This window comes from Mus musculus, chromosome 7, assembly GCF_000001635.26.
Source record: "Mus musculus strain C57BL/6J chromosome 7, GRCm38.p6 C57BL/6J".
Classification (NCBI taxonomy): Eukaryota; Metazoa; Chordata; class Mammalia; order Rodentia; family Muridae; genus Mus; species Mus musculus.
In genome coordinates this window covers 101,542,422-101,565,532 of record NC_000073.6, presented here as the reverse complement: position 1 = coordinate 101,565,532, position 23,111 = coordinate 101,542,422, and the positions used below count along the sequence as shown (strand labels likewise).

At 44.0% G+C, this 23,111-nt stretch overlaps 1 long non-coding RNA gene and 1 pseudogene across 2 annotated transcripts; one reads left to right on the top strand and one right to left on the bottom strand.

The window, feature by feature from the left end:
* The first annotated feature begins 4,667 nt into the window (after positions 1-4,667).
* Art2a (ADP-ribosyltransferase 2a) lies at positions 4,668-13,080 on the top strand (annotated as a pseudogene). The gene is made up of 4 exons (NR_033804.1): positions 4,668-4,719; positions 9,713-9,781; positions 10,255-10,984; positions 12,675-13,080. The product of NR_033804.1 is annotated as an ADP-ribosyltransferase 2a, transcript variant 1, non-coding (transcript).
* Positions 7,832-17,661, bottom strand: Gm19765 (predicted gene, 19765). Its single transcript, NR_166075.1, has 3 exons — positions 17,552-17,661; positions 15,477-15,602; positions 7,832-8,322 (listed from the first exon to the last, which is right to left on the bottom strand). It is a non-coding gene; the product is annotated as a predicted gene, 19765 (long non-coding RNA).
* Positions 17,662-23,111: the final 5,450 nt, after the last annotated feature.

Genomic DNA, 23,111 nt, shown 5'->3' with positions numbered 1-23,111 from the left:
GCTAGAAGACTGGCTTCCAGGAAGATGGGACAAGGACCTTAAAGCCCACAGTCACAGTGACACACTTCCTCCAACAAGACCATACCTCCTAATAGTGCCACTCCCTGGGCCAAACATATTCAAACCACCACAGCATCCATCTTGGTACCTAATAGCAATTTCACTCTGACTTCAGTCCCTGGAAAATAAGTTTCCAGTGACCCTGACTCAGTAACCTTCACCCAGAAATGTACAGCCATGACCACCTCTTTTGTTGGTTATGGTTATATGGCTAACTGCTTTTCTGGCTCCTGTAACTTGCTTCTGCAGACATTCAAGGACAACTTTCTGAGATCTGGACAACTCTTGTTTCGCTTGTACAGATATTCAAGGTCTTCTTATGAATCTCACATTTAAAAACCTTTCTCTCAATCCACCCCACTTGGCTCAACAGTCTCTGGCTTGGCTCAGATCTTGTTCTCCTGCTGGCAGCTACAATAAATGTAACTAATTACAATTGTAATCCAAATTGAGTCTATGCTCTTTCCAGGGCTCTCTTACTCCATCACATGGGAAGTAAGGGAAACTTTATACACCACTCTTGGTGAATACAGGACACAGACTTCCTGATCAATATACACCTCAAAAGGTGTCTATCTGGGAGGTGAAATGGCTTAACATTTTAAAAAAATGCTTCATGTGCAAATGGACAGCCTAAGTTTGATCCCTGAAACCTACCCAAAGTTGGAAGGCAAGAACTAATACCGCAGGGTTATCTTCTGACCCCTAGACACATTTCAAGGCATGAGGCCACATACATCGTGCACATACAGTAGTAATACTTTAAAAATGAGTGTAGTTACCCATTTTCTTAGAGATAATCTGGTTATTAAAGGAAACTGACAGAGCTCAGTAGCTGGTTGCATTTCTAATGGGATAGACTAGAGAGTGGCATTTATCTGGGTCAGCCCTTATATTTATGGCCCATTCAATTTGCCCTGCAAGAGCATCTGTGTGTGAGAAATGTGCCACATGAGCTTACTCAGCTGTAGAAGTGTGGGCATCAGAACTCTAGCCTTAGAGGAGTCTCTCAAACAAAGGCTACAGTCTATAGAAATACCTAGTCACAAGAAAGCAAGATGTCGTTATGAATGGTTTATTTCCTTAGATTGCAACATTTATCACAAATCACCTATTTTGAACTGTTACTGCCCTGACTTGCCTTGGGCTGGGACCTCTGACTGTTGTGCTGAGTCAGTGAGGTCAGTGACAAGGAGACCATTGCAGCATCCCAGGGCTGTGCAGAAGCAATGAAGGTTAAAAGTAAAGCCACATCTAGAGTTCTGCCCACCGCCATGCCACCTGGCATAGGTATGGAAAGACACCCACAGACCAGCCTTCCATGCTCAGCACAGTCAGACCATAGACATAGAGCCCTGCATGTCTCCACACTGAACAAAAGGAGGAAGAGGAAGACATCTGTGGTGTTGCCCACTGCCATGCCAAGTTGACTTAGTGGGGAAAGATGCTCATAGAGACCCGCCCTCAACTGCAAGGAGCTGGCAGGCACAGGACACACAGAGAGCCCTGCCTGCCTTCATGCAACAGAGACTAGTTGGAGTAAGACATCCCAAGACCAGTCCATCGTCATTGCTGTGGGTCACTGGCAGAGAGAGAGACCCAGAGACCTGTGTTCTACTGAAGGGCTCCAGCAGGCCATAGACACACAGAGGCCAGTCTGCCTTCTCACCACACAGTGCAGGAGGGGGAAATGTTCAGAGACCCGCCCAGCTCTATGCCACAGGGGCAGACTGGAGATACCTAGGGACACATTTGCCACCACCAGAGGCCCACTAACCACTTGGCCAGCCTGCAGCAGGAGCCACTAAAAGTACAATTATGGAAAGAAAGAGAAGCAGCACAGTTTGAGCATTGTGAAGGGAGATGGAACTGGAGATTCGAGGGAGGAGAAGAATAGTCTGTTGTGTGTAGTCATCCCAGCCACCTTGAGGCCATGGTGAAGTCCCTGCCAATGTAGCCACTGAGGGCCATGTCGGGATTCAGGGAGGTCTGTCAATGTCCATGACTCATATTATCCCCAGAGACCATGGGTGCCGAGGGCTGGCTCAGTTGGAGTTCCTCAACCCACGGGAGAATTCAGGGTCCTGGTACTCAAGTGGGCAAGGAGTTGGGGAGTAACAAGCAGACATGAATACCAGAGAGTGTTGGATCTGAATGTAATTTCTCAAAGTGAGCATCAGACTTATATTACAGAAGAAAACAAGGAAGTTGGGTGACACATTAAGGTCATCTGATGCATAACGACTCTTTACACGAAACAGATAAATGCTGAAAGGAACCAGGCAGTGTTTACAACTGGGATAAAAATCAGTTTACAACTGGGATAAAAATCAGTTTACAACTGGGATAAAAATCAGTGTTTACACCTGGGATAAAAATCAGCCCTACCTAAGGTCAGCTTATTCTTAGAAGCCAGGGGCAAGGGCTTCATACTATAGTTTCAATTCTAGTCTATTGTATAATCTACCTTCTCCCTAGACCTTTGTAAATTCCTGTATATGGGAGTGACTCAGCTGTTACTCTAAGTATTTACTCTAGTTCCTTCTTAGAACACAACCCACCTTCTTCCTAGACCATTGTAAACTCCTTGCATATGGGAATGACTTAGTTGTTATTTTAAGTATCTATAGGGAACCTCCATTTATCAGAGGAGCCCACCAACTTTCTTCTAATATGGAATGTAGTCTGCCATACATGACTGTAATGAGAATTCCAAGTTTCCTTTGTAGAACTTGCCCTGAGATTTCTACTCTAATTCAGTAAACTGTAATGCCTGATTTCCTTCACCATCTCTCTTTCAACACTGGAGGCATTTCCTCTGAATAAGTAATATTCTTACCAAATTCAAAGGTCAGCTCAATGATTGCCTAGGATATTGGAATACTGGTGGAGGCCAGGAAGCAACGTTCAATCTAACTTAGCTATTTGTCAAATCATTCCTTGGAGGCACTTATAACAAAACAATACTGAAAGAGAGCACACAAAACCCTTTACCGACTATCTCAAGGACATATCTGAACCACATCTGTGTTATAGGACGCGAAAGACTCCAGGAGACCAGTTTCTGTGAAACTTTTTGCCTCAGTGTGGAAAGCCGTGAGCAATCGCCATCATGAGCCTCCACTGTGCCTAACTGGTAAACAAGTAATGTGCGCAGGTGCAAGAGTAAATTTGTGCCAAGTCACTGCCCATCCCGGGGCGTGGTGGTGAGGCTCTGGGAGAGCATTAATCGGGTGTGGACACGCCACACTAAGGTGTATATAGGCGGCGCCTTTTTGGTGCTTGAGGTCTTCCTCTTCATGTTGAAACTGGTATAATAAAGTTGCTGCAGAAGGATCCGGTTTCTCATGCGTGTGTTCTTGCTGGCGAGACAATAGCCCGTGTGAGACCTCAGGACTCAAGCTTTTGGACTTGTCACAGAGACTCCATTGGAGTGTGGCACACAAGCACTCACTCTTCCAAGTTCTATTTATGTGAAAGTTCACTGACAAACAAACAAACAAACAGAAAACCCAAAACTGGATTACAAAAGGTCCCAGAATTGTTTTATTTCAGTGGAATATCTCTCTCTCTCTCTCTCTCTCTCTCTCTCTCTCTCTCTCTCTTCTCTCTCTCTCTCTCTCTCTCTTCTCTCTCTTCCCTACACATGGTAGAACATGAAGTTACAGGATTTTGGCCATCTGGTCTCTGTGTGTAAGAACCCAGGAAGATAATGGATTCATTGTAAGGATCTAGGATTGAAAGAAGCAGGTAGTTCCCAGAGGAAACTCTAAAGTTAACAGTTCATATGCTCTAGTCATATGAGAAATTTGTAACCAGGAGCAACTAAGGATGCAGAAATGAGCTTTAAAATTGGTCATTTCTGTTCACCTTTCCCTGGGTCCCCTAAAGGAATCAGGTGATATGGTGGTAGTTTTGTTTTGTTGCCAGGGTCTCACTGTGTATATCCTGGCTGGTCTCAAATTCACAGAGATCCTTCTGTCTCAGCCTTCCAAGTCCTGGGATTGAGGAGTAAGCAACCATAACAGGCTTTGATGTATTTGTAAAAATGGAGTTTAGGGCAAAGGTCAACCAACTAATGCTTCTCTAGTAGCTACATAGCATGCGCATGTGTGTGTGCACGCGCACACACACACACACACACACACACACACACACACCACACACACTCTTGTGGAGATAACAGAAAGGCCCCAACTCTTTAAGGAAAAGGTGCTGCAGTAGTAGTGTGGTTGGGTTGGTAGAATGATTGCCTAACAACATGAGGCCCTGGGTTCTATTTTAGCATCAATAAATCCAGTTCTGTGGCAAGAGAATCAGGAGTTCAGATTATCCTCAGCTGCATAGCAGGTTAGAAGTTAGTCTGGGCTAATGGGACTTGGTCTCAAACAAGAGACTCCTCTAAAAACAAAAACAAAAACAGAAAACAAAAACAAAAACAAAAAACTCAGCACAAAAAAGGAGATGGAAAATGGAAAAGGTACACTAACAAATACAACCTATCTAATTTAACTTGTTCAGAAACCATCTGGATGCCCTTCCAATCCTAACATGAAAGTGAAAGCACACTGTCCAGAGGATAAAAGGGCCCCAGCACTGCCTTCTGCAACACTTGCTTTTAGAAGAGGACAGAGACCCAGCTGCCAAACATCTTCTCAGGTACCTAACAACTCTGAACTCTGACCTGTGAAGGGGAAGGTCCCTAAGTGGAGAGGACTTGAGGAAAATCTGAGGGCTGGAGTGGATACTGTAAAGGGTTAAAGCCAGAGGTCAGTTCTGGATAAGAAGTAACCCTGGTAGGCGATGGGGTCAGATCTAGAGAAAGGCAGGCCAGGCATGAGGTGATAAGTGTTTCTAGAAACTTAAAAATATAAAGGACCATAGAGTTTACCTCCCAGGTCCTGCAGGATTCAACGGGCATCCAGCTATATAGTCAGTCTCTCATGTATTTAGACTTTTTTCTTCTTGTACATCCTGGGTTTTCAAGTCAGAATATGTTTGTCCTTAAGCAGTTCCATTTCCTCCTAGCTACACAGAAACATCAGCTTGCATCTCTTCTTTGCTTTATTTACCCATTTTTAATTCCAGAGTTTTAAAAGGTATGCTTTAAAAAGATGCACAGCTCTTGCTGTGTAGCCCAGTCTAATGCAGAACATAAGGTCCTCCTGCACCAGATCTCCTGCATGTTGAGAACATCAGCTTATTCTTTGTTTTAGTGCAGGATCGTGGAGATTGGGGGCAGACATGAAGCAGGAGGGACAGAGAGTGGGAAGGAGGGAGGGAAGTGGGATGGGGATGTCAGATGAGAGAGGGATGTGGATGTTTATATTGAGGTCCAAGGTGTTAGCTAACCCTGTCTCCAGGGGAATTTTAATTGTCAGACACAAATTCCAGGTCACAGTGGGGCTGGAGTGACTCCTGCTGCACATTTGCAGTCTGTATGGGCTGTGAGGGGCATCGGTGCCAGAGACTGAGGCTGAACCTAGCTGTCCATAGAGAAGGAGACAGCAGCCTTGGGAGAGACAGACATTTGCATCAACCACTCTGAGGAACTAGAGAGGGGAGAAGTGAATTGAAAAGCCACCCCAGGCTGGTTGAGCCATGTGTCAGGGAATGAGAAAGTCCCTGTGCTGACAGATGTTTCTGCTGGCTCTGGAATCTGGGATTTCTCAAACTTGCTGCCTCAGCTTTAAGTCAAGAAAGGGGTGGTTCTCGCTGAGGCTGGAGAAAGATGTGGAAAGTGGAGATTTGCCCTGTGTCAAGAGGCGTCACTCTCCATCTGGGTATGGCTCAGTGGAAAGGTGCTTGCCTGGCCTGCACTTGTTCTGGGCTTAATCCTCAGCACCAGTCAAGTGGAATCTCATGCTGGGCAGTACTTCCTCAAAGCCAACTGTGGTCCGGAGAGAAGGCTCAGTGGTTAAGAGCTTGCTCTTGCAGGGGGATCAGAGTTCATTTCCATCACCCGTGTCACGTGTCTCACAAGAGCCTGCATCTCTAGCTCCAGAGGATCTGACACCTCTGGCCTGAGAAGGCAACTGCATTCAGGTGTACATGTCACCACCACCACCACCCCTCCAGACATATATGCATATTCGTTACTAAAAATAAGAAAAATAAATCTTTTTTTTTTTTAATTTTTGGTCTTTTGAGACAGGGTTTCTCTGTATAACCCTGGCTGACCTGGAACTCACTCTATAGACCAGGTTGGCCTCGAACTGAGAAATCGGCCTGCCTCTGCCTCCCAAGTGCTGGGATTAAAGGCATGTGCCAACACTGCCTGGCTAAGAAAAAGAAATCTTTATTTTTTTAAAAAAAGCAAACTGAAAAATTAGCAGGAAGCCCACTAGAAATCCTCAGTGCACAGCTTTGAGACTAGGGTCCAAGAGTCTCTGTGATGACAAGTTTCCAGGGAACTTCTTACACAACTAAACCTTAGCAACCATTATGAGAAAATAGTGGAATCCTAAATGGCTCTGGTCAACACACGAGGCCAGAGGAGATCACCTGTGTTTCTATTGCTGTCCAAAGCTTAATTTTACCATTGTTATTGTTTTTAGAATCTCATTAGATCCTAAAGTGGCCTGGGACTTGAGATGTGATCCTAAAAGCTGAGATCACAGATGTGTGGCCATGTCTGATTTATCCAGGAAGATTTTAAGAAAATAGAAAGGATGGCTAGAGTCTTGAGACTCCTTAAAGAAGGACACATAAGGTTTCACATCTTTGCCTGAGGATAAAAGAAATTAATAGGAACCTATTGCAATTAAAGAAAAATAATTTAGTTGTTTCTTTATAGAGAAATGTTGAAGCAATACAAATATCCATTATCTCGATGGCATAATTTTAAAATTCCAACACTGAATTAAGGCTTTTGGGAGTGATGTAATCAAGGTATAGGTTAATAAAAATATTAAGTTAATAGTTTTTGTAATTATGTATCAGATACAATATATGTTGTATTAATTTTTTGTATTTATCTTTTAAGACAGGCTCTCTCTTGCAATGTGGTCTTGTCTGTCCTGGAGCATTCTATGTAGACCATGCCAGCCCAAAACTCACAGAGATCCACCTAGGTCTGCCCTCTGAGTGCTAGGATTAAAGGTGTACACCATCCAACCTGGCACTGTTTTTTTTTTTTTGTTTTGAGATGAGGGTCACATGTAGTCTATTGTGTCCTGAAACTCACCATATAGTCAAGGGTGACTTGAGCTTCTGATGTTCCCGACTCTACATGAGAGACTAGGATTATAGGTCATGCCACCACAGCCAGTATGTGCATATCTGTGTCCATGAGTACAGGTGCCTGCAGAGGCCAGAGACATCATATCCTGGAGGTAGGTTTACAGGCTGTTGTTAGCTGCTTAACCTGGTGCTAAGAATTGAACCAATTCCTCTGGTGCCTGATCTTAACTGCTCAGCCATCCCTCCAGAGCCCTGGTTTATTTTGGGTGATACTGATGTATTTTTGTTTTTTATTTATTGAATTTCTATGACATTTTTAATTTCTTTCTTTCTTTCTTTCTTTTTTTGTTTTTTGTTTTTGTTCTTTTTTTGTTTTTGTTTTTGTTTTTCGAGACAGGGTTTGTCTGTGTAGCCCTGGCTGTCCTGGAGCTCACTCTGTAGACTAGGCTGTCCTTGAACTCAGAAATCCTCTTGCCTCTGCCTCCCAAGTGCTGGGATTAAAGACGTGTGCCACCACTGCCTAGCTTTAAATTTGTTTTTATGGCCTTGCCCAACACAATTATTTTTGGCAAAGAATTAATTGTAGATATCTTTCTAGTATATCTTTTATTGAAGGAAGGATGTGGCTGGCCAGGAACTGACTATATAGACCAGGCAGGCCTGCAACTGGCAGAGTTACCTATGCCTCCCAGGTGTTGGGTAATACTTCCCTGGGATGTGCAATCTATCCTGACAGGAAGTTGAAGTAAAATTATCTGATGTCTTTGAGAGTAGTAACTGTATGCAAACAAAGGTGACATTGTGCTCAGCTCTTACTTAGCTGACTATAGTTCTTTTACAGTATTTAATAATTGCTTAAAGTTCAGGGTGTAGAGAAGTGGGAACCTTCACTGCAGTGCAGAACTCCTCAGTCTGTTGGCTCTGCGGTGGTCCCTAAAAACTGAGGCAGGAGAAGGCAAGCTGAGGAGGAGCCAGGAGTGCAGCCTCCCCAAGAACAACTTGTTAGCCACATGGTGCAGCTCCTCTCTGCCATTCTCAGGATGTGGGGAGAGTGTTGTCTTGTCAGATTCAGGAGAAATTCTGTGGAAAGTAACACAACAGGCTTAGGTAATTATGGAGTGGAGTTTTTGTGGTTTCCCAAAAGACAGAAGGTGGGAAGGAATGAAGGGATGGGTGGCAGGCCACAGTGAGTGAGCACTCTTCCTTACTCCTGCAACTCAGGGGACACTTTAAATCTCCACCCTCAAGAAGCAGTGAAAACAATAAGCATCCATAACTCTAAAGAAGGCAGGCTGTGCTGGTCTATTACCTTTCTTTCTCCTTCTCTTTATGTGTGTACATGACACCTACTCATGTGTGTGCTTGCATGTGTGGGGACATGCATGTGGAAGTAGAGGACAACCTCTGCTCTATTCACTCAGGCATGGTCCACCAGTTTTGTAAAGACAGGGTCTCCTACGGGCCTGAGACACATCGAGTAGGCTGTTCTGTCTAGTGAAGTTCGGGGGATCTCACAAATCCATTTCTTTCCAACTCCCAGTGCCGGAATTACAAGTGCATTCTCCGTACCCTGATTTTCTCCTTAGGGCTCTGGGAATCAAACTCGGGTCTATGTTTGCAAGGCAAATATGGTACACACTGAGATATCTCCTCAGTTTGTGTTTTCTATTATTTTCACAAAATTCTTAATGCTGTAAAGTTTACAATCAATGTGTCCACTTAGTTCACAGTCTGATGGCTGTAAAGTCTAACTACCATGGCAGTGCTGGCTGGTTAGGGTTTTCCTGGCAGAGTCACAATGTGGCAGAGAAGCCACTGCCATGTGCAGAAGGGAGTACGTGCAAGAGAGGAAACCAGACAGGCAGAGGCTGGACTTGCTCTTGCAAGAACTGAGTAGGATCCCACAAGACTCAATCGATCTCTTCTGATGGTGATGCCCTCCAGGACCTAGTCCCTTCCCAATAGACCTCACCTCTTAAAGGTTTCATTATCTCCATATGGGCACACTGGCCCATTGGAGGACAGCTATGGCCAATCATAGAACACTGTGAATACTGATACAACTAAGAGACTTCATTCAGAGGTATCAAGTTGACTGAGAGCCCCAAGGTAATCCAACACAGACAACAGTTTACATATCTGGGCAAAGAAAAACACCACAGCCTATCAGCGATCTGCAAACATATGTCTTGTCCGTTTTCCTCAGGACATCTGTGCATCTCTGAGTACTAACAAGATTAATTAATCATAGCTCCTTACTAGATAGATAGAGAAGATATTGATGACCACATCACTGGTAAGGGACCCAAGCAGATTGGTTCACAGAGTCCTGATATGCCATTCTGGGAGCAGTGTGAGCAGGAGCCTGGATGGGACATAGACATTGAGTCATTATCCCAGAGCTGCTCCATCAACAGAATGTTAATCGACTGTGTGCACACCTCTTTCATTGTCTTATATTTGCTTGCAGCTGTTTTTTAACTTGACGATGACATCAAAAAATTTCAAGTTCTTCCTAACTTGGTGGCTAACCCAGCAGGTAATATTCTCAACCCACATCCTGTTGACCTCTCTTTCCCCTGCCCACTTTTTGGGTGGGCAATATGACAGTTCCCATGGTTGAGTCTGTGGTAGCGGATGTTGGAGAGCATGAACCTTTGAAGAGGTAATATAGAGATAATATCAGAGAGCTGTGGAGGGGGGGGGCTGAATATGAACAATCTGCAATGATATATGAATATGCAAAGGTCATGATGAGGCCTCTTGTTTTGTGTGCTCACTAAAGAACTAATTGAGTAAACAAGGAAGTATAGTATCTGCAAACACACAGGAGTCAGAGATCTCAGCCTTGCCTTTCTCCCTTCTGAGGATGGAATGAGATTGTGTCCATGCCTGAGCCATGTGTGAGGTGGGTGTATGTGACATCTCATGCTGCAGGCTCCACAGCATCCAGCACATGCTGGGAACTTAGCAAACTTAGTGGTAACAGAGGGCCCTGCTTTTTTCTTTCAGGTGACTGGCCTGACAGGGTCTTTCACGCTAGACATGGCTCCAAATGCATTTGATGATCAGTATGAGAGCTGTGTCGAAGACATGGAGAAAAAGGCACCCCAGCTGTTACAAGAAGACTTCAACATGAATGAGGAATTAAAACTTGAGTGGGAAAAAGCAGAGATAAAATGGAAGGAGATCAAAAATTGTATGAGTTATCCGGCAGGTTTCCATGATTTCCATGGGACAGCTTTAGTTGCCTACACTGGGAACATCCACAGAAGCCTTAATGAGGCTACTAGAGAGTTCAAAATAAATCCTGGTAACTTCCACTACAAGGCCTTCCATTACTACTTAACAAGAGCTCTTCAGCTTTTGAGTGACCAGGGTTGTCGTTCAGTTTACCGAGGTACTAATGTCAGGTTTCGTTACACTGGGAAGGGCTCTGTGTGATTTGGGCATTTTGCATCCTCTTCTTTAAACCGGAGTGTAGCTACTTCTAGTCCATTTTTCAATGGACAGGGGACATTATTTATCATCAAAACCTGCTTGGGGGCTCACATCAAACATTGTTCCTACTATACTCATGAAGAGGAGGTGTTAATTCCAGGCTATGAAGTATTTCACAAAGTCAAAACACAAAGTGTCGAACGGTATATCCAAATTTCTCTGGACTCCCCAAAAAGGAAGAAGAGCAACTTTAATTGCTTCTATAGCGGTTCTACTCAAGCAGCCAACGTTAGCAGCTTAGGTAAGACTGGGTCTGTATTAGAGATGGCAGGGGACCTCATGGAATGGAAGAGGGGGTGCTCCTTATTAGAAGCCACATAGTAGATCTTGCCCATGGCTAGGATGCCTGGAATGGTGAATGGTAGCATCGGTAAGCCCAGGGCATGTAGCTCAGTGACAGTGTGTCAGAAATGATTGAAACAGTGAACAACTTCAGGAAAAAGCTCTTACTAGGGGCTCCTCACGATGAGTGACATGTGTCATCTGCAGCTGTTTCTCCATCCTTTCAAACTAAAGATGCCCGTGTTTGGGGGGGTCTCCAAGCATGTATACCCATCATGCTTTGTGGCCTGAGTTCTCTTCATCCTTTGACCAGATATCTCATTCAATGCAAGCAAAGACTCCATCAATTTTGTCATGGTAATTACCTTTCAAGGCACAGTTCAAGTACCACTTATCATAGTAATCCTTCCTTAATACTTCCAGAGAAAACTACTGTACCATGCTCTCTGTCATAACTTTGGAGTCAGACTCAGAGGTTCTCTGGTTCAAACACCACTAGTTCTGTGAGACTCTTGGCAAGTTACTAGGTATCTGTGCCCCTGTTTTTTTTCCATTTCAGTATTAAAGACCCAAATAACAAATATTCTAGTAGTATTGCCATGAGAATTAAAAGAAATTCATTCAAGATATATTACTTGATATGTATATATCGTTTAACAAATGCTGTTTGATTTTAAATATGAAGGACACTGTTCACATCTCAGGTATTTGATTCTAATTCATATTGATGAGGAACTCAATACTTACAGAAAAATCTCTTGCTTACAATCTAGGGACCTTGTCTCCTATCACCCACCACTCAGGATCTGGGGATTGTCTGACTTACATCCTGGCTCCACCTAATGTTGTCTAGGATGTTAAGTTTGACTGAAAGCCCAAGGAGCCAACTTGAAATGAGTTACAGTTTGAGGAGTGTGCACAGAGTAGTCTTTGGTCTAAGTAGCCCTAACACTCTGAAGGGTTTCTGCAAACATGAGAAGTCTTTGGAGGCAGAAGTGAAACTAGGGGGAATTATCACAGGGATTTTATGTGCTTGCATAGAGACCTTTTGATTTTGAATCAGTCCCAGGGAAACCATGATATCTACCCAGGTACAGAGTCCACCAAGAAAGATGCTGCCCTTCTGGAGCAAATGGCCCATGTCCAGTCCAGGAAGGCTTGAAAGCCACAGATAAGCTCTAGATCACACCAGCTAGTATAGAATACATGATGCTTCAACAGTAGATCTTCAGAAGTTTTATACCTAGAATCCTCTTCTTAGGTGAAGAAGGCAAAGCCATGTAGGCTTTCTATCATCATCATCATCATCATCTTCTTCTTCTTCTTCTTCTTCTTCTTCTTCTTCTTCTTCTTCTTCTTCTTCTTCTTCTTCTTCTTCTTCTTCTTCTTCTTCATCATCATTCTAGACAGTATCTTAGAGCACAGAACCTGGGACATGGTGGCAATCCATCCATTAGCTCACTCTCCTGGAATCTGAGTACTTTATCAACAGTACTGAGTGTGCTGGAAGAGTATAACCAGGCACCCTATCCCTCTAGAGCCTACTGTCTTAGGTTTTGAGCTATATATAAAATTCGGGATGTTTAAGGGAGAAATTCATGTCCTGAGAGATCCCACACTGAACACTCTCTTTCTCCTTCCTTCTTCAGGATCCAGAGAGAGCTGTGTATCCCTGTTCCTTGTGGTTCTCCTCGGTCTTCTGGTCCAGCAGCTTACTCTTGCTGAGCTGTAGCCCTCTCCTGTGTGCAGTTTGTGGGTGTGAGTGTTAAAGGGAGGCCAAGGGGGCAAGCCCTGATTGGTTGTTTAAGAACTGTGGAAGGGGGAAGGGTGGGGTTCTTTGAGGGGAGGTCTGCTTTAGCATTCATGACATCTATAAGCATCCAAGGTATCTTCTGGGTCTGTCTTGAAACTTTGCACTTTGACTTCAAATTACGACTCTTTCCACACTTTGCTATGATCAAAAAGCAATGTTTATCTGCCTCGTCAGCAGTAAGAGATTTAAAGTATGCAATTCGTGGTGAATTTTATAATCTAGGGAAATAAAAATTTATAATCACAGCTTGCTTTATAACTAGATATTTCTATAAATTTTATTATTTGTCTGAGAAGCTCTTCTAAAGTATGAAATCTGATTCCCACACTTCTGCAGCTGAGAAAGTTCATATTCCACATTTCTCACAGACGCTCTTGCAGGACAAGTTCCATGGGCCATAAACATCAGTTTTGATCCAGTTAAAATCTACTCCCTACTCTACCCCATTAGAAATACAACCAGCTACTGAGCCCTGTCAGTTTACTTGAATAACCTTGATTGTCTCTAAAGACATAATTAAGCAAATTAATTTTTTGAGTCAGGGTTCCTCTGTGTAACACACCTGCCTGTAGTAGAAATTTCTTTGTAGAATAGGCTAGCCTCAAATTCACAGAGATATGCCTGCCTCTGCCTGCTGAATGCTGGGATTAATGGCATGTACCACCACCCCCTGGCTAAGGTCATTAAATTTTTAAAATTGTATTATTTCTGTATGTGCATGATGTGGGTGTGCTAATGCCTCAGAATGTGGGAAGGGATTGTTGGGAGCAAACAAAGAGACTTGTTCTAAGTGCTGCCATTTTGTTTTCCGACTCCACTTAATCATAGGGGGAAACTAAGTTCAAGGCCCCAGCCCTAGGGAAACTGGGGACTTCCCAATAGCTGAAGTCTGTTGTAAAGTGACAGTTGTCTGAGTTCAGCTATCTCAGGGGCAACTTCTCTGTTTTGCTGGCAGGGTCAAACTAAGTTCATATTCCCAGGCCCAGAAACCAACTCCTATCCTGACATAAGTGGAAACTCCCTTATGTCAAAATATGGTTGGAGAATGCTACAGTCCACCACACAGTCCCTCAATTTATGATTTCATTCTTTAAATATGCTGTCTGACTTCCCTTCAGGGTTGGAGTTCAGCTCCTGAGTCTGTTCTGCAGCCCTGATCTAGCCTTAGCAGCTTGATTACAATGAGTTTTTGTCATCTGCCTCAGCCTGGTGTTTGAGTTCTGTTGGATCTAAGCAGACCCCATAACAGGGTCAGAAGATAACTCAGGGCATCAGCTCTCTCCTTCCACCCTTATGAACGTTCCAGGAATCAAACTCAGGTTCTCAGCATACACAGGAAGCATTTTAACCGCTGAACCAGCTCACCTCCCAGACAGGCACATTTTGAGGCATATATGGGTCAGGAAGTCTGTGCCCTGTATTTACCAAGGGTGGGTTCAGCTCACGTGAACAAAGATTCCCTTACTCCCCCTTCCCCACTCTCCATGCATGAAGATAGTCCTGTCTTGTTTGCCAGTAAGCAACAGCCAATGTTTGAATTGTGCAAGATGAAACAAGGTGATCTGGTTGCAGTGGTGCTCGCCTTTAGTCCCAGCACCCAGGAGACGAGGCAAAAGAATCTTATGACTTTAAGGCCAGCCTGGTCTATGTAGCAAGTTTCCAGGGAGCCAGAGATACATAATGAAACCTGCCTTAAAACAACAACATTACAACAACAGCAACAAAACAAACAAGCACACACCAAAAAACCCCAGCAAAACAAAACCCCAAAAAACCCAGCAAAACAAAACATTGTCGATAGAGTCAAAAAAAACTGAACCACTCAGGCACAGACAGGAAGTGGATCACAGGGGTGGCCTTTAAAACTCAGGGTAGGAAAGTAGATTCAATAAATGGAATGAAGGCAACTGGCTCTCAGATCCTTACACGAGCCTGTTAAGTAACATTCATGGTAAACCACTGCTTGGAACAAGACTCCTATGCCAGGCCCCAGCTGACCAGTTCTTTCTTGCCTCTGAAACCAGTTCCCACTGCTCAGCAGGATAGCGGACTCCTTCTGTTTTGTGGAACAAGATGTTGCCTGGCTCTGGAGTAGATACTAAAAGGCCAATTTGATCTCTAAGCTAAACCTGCTCTCTCCCTTTCCCCCTCTCCCTCCCCTCCCCTCTCTCTGTTTTTCAAGACACCATACATAAGAGTCCTCCTGAAAACGGGCTGGAAAGGTGCCTCAGTGGTTAAGAGCACTGTCTGTTCTTCCAAAGCTCTGAGTTTAATTCCCAGCAACCACACAAAGGCTCTCAACCATCTGTAATGGGATCTGATGCCTTTTTCTGGTATATCTAAAGACAGTGTATTCACATTCATAAAATAAATAAATCTTTTTTTAAAGTTACCTGAAAAATTAAAGGTTTAAATGTAAAAAATTAACTTCTGAAATTATTACTAAAATGTAGAAAAATATTTATCATCAGAGCAAGGGGGGGGGGGTCAGGAGAGGCTTATTTCATCTCCATGCCTAATTCAGACCACCCACCCAGGGCTCTGTTCATAGTCCCTCCTGGAATGCAGGATGCTTGGGACACCAACACAACCATTCTCCCACAGTTTCTGAGGCAAGATAAGGGGACAATATACGAACGTGTGACTGGATCCCTGGGTCTTCCTTTATCACTGTTCATAATGATATTATCCTCTTCAGACACAGTTCAGTGATCAAAGCAAGTCACCCAGCTATCTCGAGCTTCAAAAAATGCCTTCAAGATGTCTGCAAGGGCAAGAAAGGGAGGTCACTTACAACAAACCTGATTCATTGAGAAATATTTCTTGAGACCACGAAAAGCACAGTCAAAGAGAAACAAAACCAGCACAATTATAACAATGTTGTGTTAATTAGTTTTCTTACTGCTGTGATCAGATAATCAACGGGAGCAACTTAAGGGAGAAAGGATTTATTTTGGCTCAATGTTCAGGGCATGAAGAGTTCATTAGTTGCCAGGCATAGTGGCACAGACCTTTGATCCCAGAGCTATGGCGGTAGGTGCAGACAAATCTCTGAGTTTGAGATCAGCCTCATCTACACAGAGAAATCCAGGACAGCCAGGGCTACATAAAGGGATCCTGTCTTAAAAACAAAACAAAGATTCCATCTAGAGGACTGCAGATGCAAAGACCCACAGCTAAATATTAGGCAGAGCTTGGGGAGTCCTGAAGAGGAAGGGGAGGAGTCAGAGGGGTCAGGGTCACTACAAGAACATGGCCTACAGGATCAACTGACTGGGACTAAGTGAGCTCACAGAGATCGGGAAGCCGGTAGGGGTCTGACCTAGGTTCCCTGGTGTGTGTATATCTTATGGTTGTGTAGCTTGGTGATCTTATAGGATTCCCAACAGTCAGGACAGGGGCTGTCTCTGACTCATTTGCCAGCTTTTGGGACCCTTTTCCTTCTACTGGGTTGCCCTGTCTCCCCTTATATGAAAGAATTTGCTGTATTTTGTTGATGTCCCTGGAAGACCTGTTCTTTTCTGAGAGGAGGTGGAGAGAGGATGTAGATCTGGGGGGAAGGGGAAGTGGGGGCAAACTGGGGGGAGTTGACGGGGGGGGGGAGAGAAGGGAACTGTGTTGGGCTGTAATATATGAGAGAAGAATAAATTAAAAAGGGAAAAAATGCATGGCTCAAGAAGGAACTAAGAAATCACAGGGAGTTCCGGAAAGTTACACGATTCACAAGGTTCCCCCCAAAGTCTGTATAATCAGTAACAATGACTGTGGGAGGGAGACTGCACTGGTCCAGCAATCTTGAAACCAGCAGGGGGCTTGAGGAATTCAGTTTCATAAAGTCTTGCCCATGCTCAGAAGGGCTTTTTGGAGAAGCAACTGCCTTGAGTATTTGTGTTTCTATAAGTAGCCCCAATAAACTCTCTGGTTCACTAAGCCTAAAGAAAAAAAAAAAAAAAGGGAGGTGGTTCAGTTTGTGGCAGTAGATGTCTATAGCACAAAATTTATCTGGGGCACAGATCGGGAAGCAGAGAGCTTGTGCCTGAAGCAAGGCCAAGCTATAACTCTTGGTAAGCCATGCAAACCTTGGGTTCCAAAAGTTCCCTACATCTTCCCCAAATAATGCTGCCACCTGGGACCTAAATATTCAAGCTTTCACCCTCAAACTATAGCAAATATGAACAGTTAAAGTGAACTGGTTACTAACCGTATATCGGGCACTCACTGTGACAAAGACCTTACAGATTTCATTCTCAAGATAGGGCTACCAATATAGTGCAGCATCTGCCAGTTAACTAACTAACTCTCATCAGTTACATCTGAAGGACTCACATGGTGGAGGGAGAACACTGCCTCCAGGTTGCCCTCTGACCTCCACACACATGTCACTGTGCCTGTACCTGCACACACACACCCATAAACAAGTACATGAATAAAAAGTCAATGAAATTTTTTTCATAACTTCTGTCTTAGTTAGAGTTTTATTGCTGTGAGGAGACAACATGACCATGGCAACTCTTTTTTTATTATTATTATTATTATTATTATTATTATTATTATTATTATAAGACAGGGTTTCTTTGTGTAGCTTTGGCTAAACTTACAGAGAGATCTGCCTACCTCTGCCTCCCAAGTGCTGGGATTAAAGGCATGCATCACCCCCACCCAGCAACCATGGCAACACATATAAATAAAAACATTTCATTGGGGCTGGCTTACAGTTTCAGAGGTTTAGTCCATTATCGTCATGGCAGCATGCAGGCAGACATGGTGCTGGAGAAGGAGCTGAGAGTTCTGCATCTTGATCTGCAGGAGCAGAAAGAGACTATGAGTCACACGGGGCATAACTAGAGCATATATAAAGCCTGTGCCCACAGTGACACACTTCCTCCAACAAGGCCACACCTAATAGGGCCACTCCCTGTGAGCCAAGCATTTAAACACATGAGTTTCTGGGGTCCATGCCTACACAAACCACCACAACTTCGTAAGACAAGTTCTATTGAAGTAGGCTAAGATGACAGTGGAACTAAAGGAGAGGGGACACAGGAAAAGAGCCCACCACTTGGATCTGATTTAAGTCTCATGTTGGCTGAGAACCAAGAAGTTCAACACAACTGACTAAACTTACAAAAGACTAGACCCCTTTCTCTAAGAAAATCCCAAAGTCAAAGTTTTGAACCATGTTATAATCAACATGTTTCTTGACCCCCCCTCATGACCTACCTACTTATACTAAGAATTCCTTTGAGCTTATTGGAATTCCATAGAGCTTATTGGACATACGTTTATGTCTTACTCCTTTCCTATTAGAAACTTATACGATGTACCTTATAAACTAGCCAATACTCTCATTGAGCCAAGAAGACTTTTTTAGATAAAAATACATAGGCACTGGGGGTAGTTCGGTTGGCAAAGCACTTGCCACCCAAGTCTGAAGACCTGAGTTTGGGCTCCCAGCATCTGTGGAAAAAGCCAGTCATGGCAGGGTGTGCCTGTGATCCCAGAACTGAGTGTGGAGAAAAAAAATAAAAGGAGCCTGGATACTTGCTGGGTGACCAACTAGGTAAACTGCAGGTTCAGCAAGAGACTGTCTCAAAAAGTAACATGGCAACTGACTGATGCTGTGATAGAGGAGTCAATGGGACAAATCAAGGATGACCTCAAAGAATAAATATGTGGCATCCCCAACCCAGTGAGAAGTCAGGACTCTCAGAGGTCCATAGTGCTGGCTAGCCCTCTCCTGGGTAACAGACTGAAGACTTCATAGGAGCTAGCTGTTTAATACCATGTGGTCAGGTTTCATCATAGCAATAGCTACATTTTTCTGTACTTGTCACTTTTCTTGTGACCAGCTACCTGATGAGCAAATTAAGAGAAGGAAGATCTATTTTGGCTGAGAGACCAATGCATCAAGGCGACACAGGCACAGAGGAAGGAGTGGTTGAGTTCGTGGCAGGGGAAACAGGCTGCTTGCTTTCTTTTAGGCAGTTCCAAAAGTAGAGAGTGATCAAGAACAAGAGTTGGACTCTGTACTGCAAGCCCTGCCACCCCAGCAGGCAACGTCCTCCAACTGGGTCCAACTCCTAAAGATTCCACACCCCAAAAAGCACTGCCAGGTAGTCTTCAAACACATGAACCTAAGGCTAAATTATATACCCCAAATCATGATAACGTTGCTGAGACCGGTCATGTGGGAAGAGTCCTGGTCCTTGGTTTTCAGTGTATGGCAAGAGCTATGGATGGGCAGCTGGCCCCCCTTGTCTAGGTTCCCAGAGGGGTTCATCCTTTTTTAACTCCATTGTAAAGTTTCACTATCTTTTCTGATCCTATATGATGAGAGGCACAAAGGTAACTAATAATAGATGAGAGTGATCTAAGCTTAAAAATAAACCTTCAGAAAACTTTGAGAACTCTGCCAACAGACGGTGCATCAACAATTGCACTGTGTAAGCCTCAAAAGTGCATCTGCTTATTAAATGTGTTTGGGCAGCCAACACTTCCCTTGTACAAAAGCAAACTTTGCTTCTTGGCCTGGGGGGAAGCTTGGCTTCTCTTCTTGTCTTCTTTTTCTTACACCGTAGCCTTGAAAATATATTTCTTGTCGGGCAGTGGTGGCTCACACCTTTAATCCCAGTGCTTGGGAGGCAGAGGCAGGCAGATTTCTGAGTTCAAGGCCAGCTTGGTCTACAGAGTGAGTTCCAGGACAGCCAAGGCTACACAGAGAAACCCTGTCTCGAAAATCCAATATGTGTATATATATTTTTTTTCTTTACAGTATTAAGTTCTGATAACACTTCACATGTGCTAACTTACCTGGAAGTCTTTTTTTTTTTTTTTATCCATGGGAGCAGCACAGAGTTTATACATACAGGGTAGATTAGTCACTTTTCTGTTTCTGTAATAAAGTATCATAAAATACCAGAAGCAACCTGAGGGAGAAAGAGTATTTTGGTTTATAGCTCAAGAGGCAGGGAAGACATGCTAGGAGGTAGCTGGAGCAGGAAGCTAGGAGAGGATGCCCCATGCATCCCCCTTCCCTGGGTGGGTGGGGACAACATTTGGGATGTAAATAAATAAAATAATTAATTAAAAATAAAAATATCAAAAATTAAAATTCTTTTTAAATGTCAAAAGAAGGAGGAGGAGGAAAAGGAGGAGGAAGAAGATGATGAGGAGGAAGTAAAGAAGGAAGAAGAGGAGGAGGAGGAGGAAAAGGAGGAGGAAGAAGATGAGGAGGAGGAAGTAAAGAAGGAAGAAGAGGAGGAGGAGGAGGAAAAAGAAAAGGAGGAGGAGGAAGAGGAGGAGGAGGAAAAGGAGAAAGGAGAGAAGGAGGAAGAGGAGGAGGAAGAGGAGGAAGAGGAAGAGGAGGAGGAGGAGGAGGAGGAGAAGAAGAAGAAGAAGAAGAAGAAGAAGAAGAAGAAGAAGAAGAAGAAGAAGAAGAAGAAGCAGCAGCTAAGAGAGACACTAAAAGCAGGGCCAAGCTGTAAACTCCTGAAGCCCATCCCCAGCAAGCTTCCGAGTCCTAAAAGTTTCATAACTTCTCTGAGCAACACCACAAACTGGAGACTGAAGGCTTGATTACAGGTGCCTATGGGAGACATTTCTCATTCAAAATCACCAGACAAGCTGGGCGGTGGTGGCACACGCCTTTAATCCCAGCACTTGGGAGGCAGAGGCAGGTGGATTTCTGAGTTCGAGGCCAGCCTGGTCTACAGAATGAGTTCCAGGACAGCCAGGGCTATACAGAGAAACCCTGTCTCGAAAAAACAAACAAACAAACAAAAACCAAAAAAACAAAATCACCAGACAAGTAAGAAAGAAAATCCTTGGTACCAACTAATTCTTTTGGAATTACTAAAAGATGGCTTAGGGGAAAAATCCAGCCTGCTCCTGAAGGTTCTAGATACAGGGCCTGCTGCTGGAGTGAATGGGGCACTAAAGGATGTCAGTTGATTATCAGTGAGACCAGTAAACACTGCAACTTACTCAGTAATTAAGCAGGGGAAGCTGATTTTCAGGTAGCTCTGGAAGAAGGTAACATGAGTGTAATGAGAGATCAGAACGCTTCGTGGCTATCGTGGTTCATTTAGAATGCCCAAAGAAGCCATCATGATCTGGGAGGATTAGAAACAAGAACTGGGCATGGGGACACAGCTCCATCAGGTTCTTGCCACACAACCACAAGGGTCTGAGTTTGGTTACTGAAAAGCCAGGGATGGATGGGGTTGGAGAGATGGCTCAGCAGTTAAGAGCCCTTGTTCTTGTAGAGGACCTCGGTTAGGTTTCCAGGGCCCACACGGTGGTTCATAAATCCATAAATACAGTTCCAGTGGATCCTCTGCCCTCTTCTGATCTCTACAGATACCAGGCACACATGCACATACTTGGTGCACATACACACAGGCAGGCAAAGCACTACACAAATGAAACGAATCTTAAAGAAAAACCAGGCCTGGGGATGATGGCATGTATTTATAGTCCCTTTGCCAGGCTGGCACAGACATGGTGATCTCTGAGGTTTGCTGGCCAGCCAGCCCTGCCTAACTGGAGAGCCCTAGCCATGGAGACTCTACCTCAAACACCAAAGTAAACCAATCCTGCAGAGCAACATTCATAGTTGGCCTGTGGCGTACATAACCAAACCACCTCCACTTATATCCCAAGAGAGAGAGAGAGAGAAGAATTTGTAAAAATAAAACAAGATAACACACCTATTTTTCTGTTCTGAGTGTTGAGAAGCCCAACATCAAAGAGCCACTGGGTTTGGTTTCTGATAAGGGCCTCTTTGCCGGCCCATCGTTACCCATCATTCTTTTGTGTCCTCTTAAGGCAGAGGGTCCCTCTGTACATAGCCCATCCATGGAAGCTCTGTCTTCATGACCCAATCAGTGCCTTCTGCCCTTAGGCTTTCTCACACGGAGGCCCAGGACACCCGGGAAAAGCCACTTTGCATTCATATTTGTGCGATCCACAAGTGTGGGATGGTTCAAGTTCCCTAGAACAGCCCTTAACCAAAGGAGGAAGGAAGTCAAGAGAATAAACCTGTCACTTCTGCTCCCCAGGAAGCCAGGGCTGATATCACCTGGGAAACGCACAGCTCTGGCCCCGGGCAGTGTCTGCACCAAGATGCCTGGCTCTCTCCTTGCTTGCTCTCTCCTGATCCGACCCTGCTGCTTAGAGTCGGTTTTTTCTCATGACTTGCCTCAGGCTGTGCACACACTCCCGTGTGGTAATACCAATATAATCAATGACAACTGCTGGTCTGAAAGTTTTAATGGATATAGTCAAGCATGTTACAAAGAAGAGTTCATGGACTTGTATTATGGTCTTAATTTGAAAGTGTCAGAGACCCAAAGTGTGTATATAGAGAAAATTAAATACATGGGTCAGAAACATGTCTGGGCTTATGTAAGGTTTTATTTGTTTGCTTTTAGCTCTCCATTCCAGGGGCCCTGACTGGCCTGGAACTCACTATGTAGATCAGGCTAGCCTTACAAAGATGGACCTGCTCTGCGTCTCCAGGGCAAGGGTTAAAGGCATGCCCCACCATACCTGAGGGTCATGTAGTTTTTGCATAGTTACTTTTCTTTTGATTTTAACTTCTTTAAAATACTTCAGGTAAGGGCAGTGGTGGCCACTTGGGAGGCAAAGGCAGGTGAATCTCTGACTTCAAGGCCAAACTGGTCTACAGAGCAAGTTCCAGTACCACCGGATACACAGAGGAATCCGGTCGCAGAAAACAAACAACAAAAAGGTCTCCAGGTAATTAGGAGTAACTTTTTGTCTCATTGTTTCTGTGGAAGCAGTGGTGGCACACGCCTTTAATCCCAGATCTCTGTGAGTTCAAGGCCAGCCTGGTATACAGAATGAATTCCAGGACAGCTTGGGGGGGGGGGGGCGCCACAGTGCAGTCCTGTCTTGAAAATCCAAAAATTGTCATCGTCATCATTATCATAATCATCTCATCATCATCATCATTATCGCACCATTTATGATTGAGAAACATTTCTAAATTTTAGAAAATTACTGTTAAATCAATCATTTTGATTATGAAGGTTTGGGGCATGATGCATGCAGGTATGATAATAAGAGATCCTAAGAGAAAGATAGTGACAAAAGTATTTACTTCAAGTGGAATATTTTGGATATGTATTATACAAACCTAGAAGAACCAGTTTATAAAATATTGATTCTTCAGAATAATTCAGCCAGCAGAATACTCATGTTTGCATTCACTGTCTCTTGAATGTCAGTAAATGAAAAAAAAAACATGGAA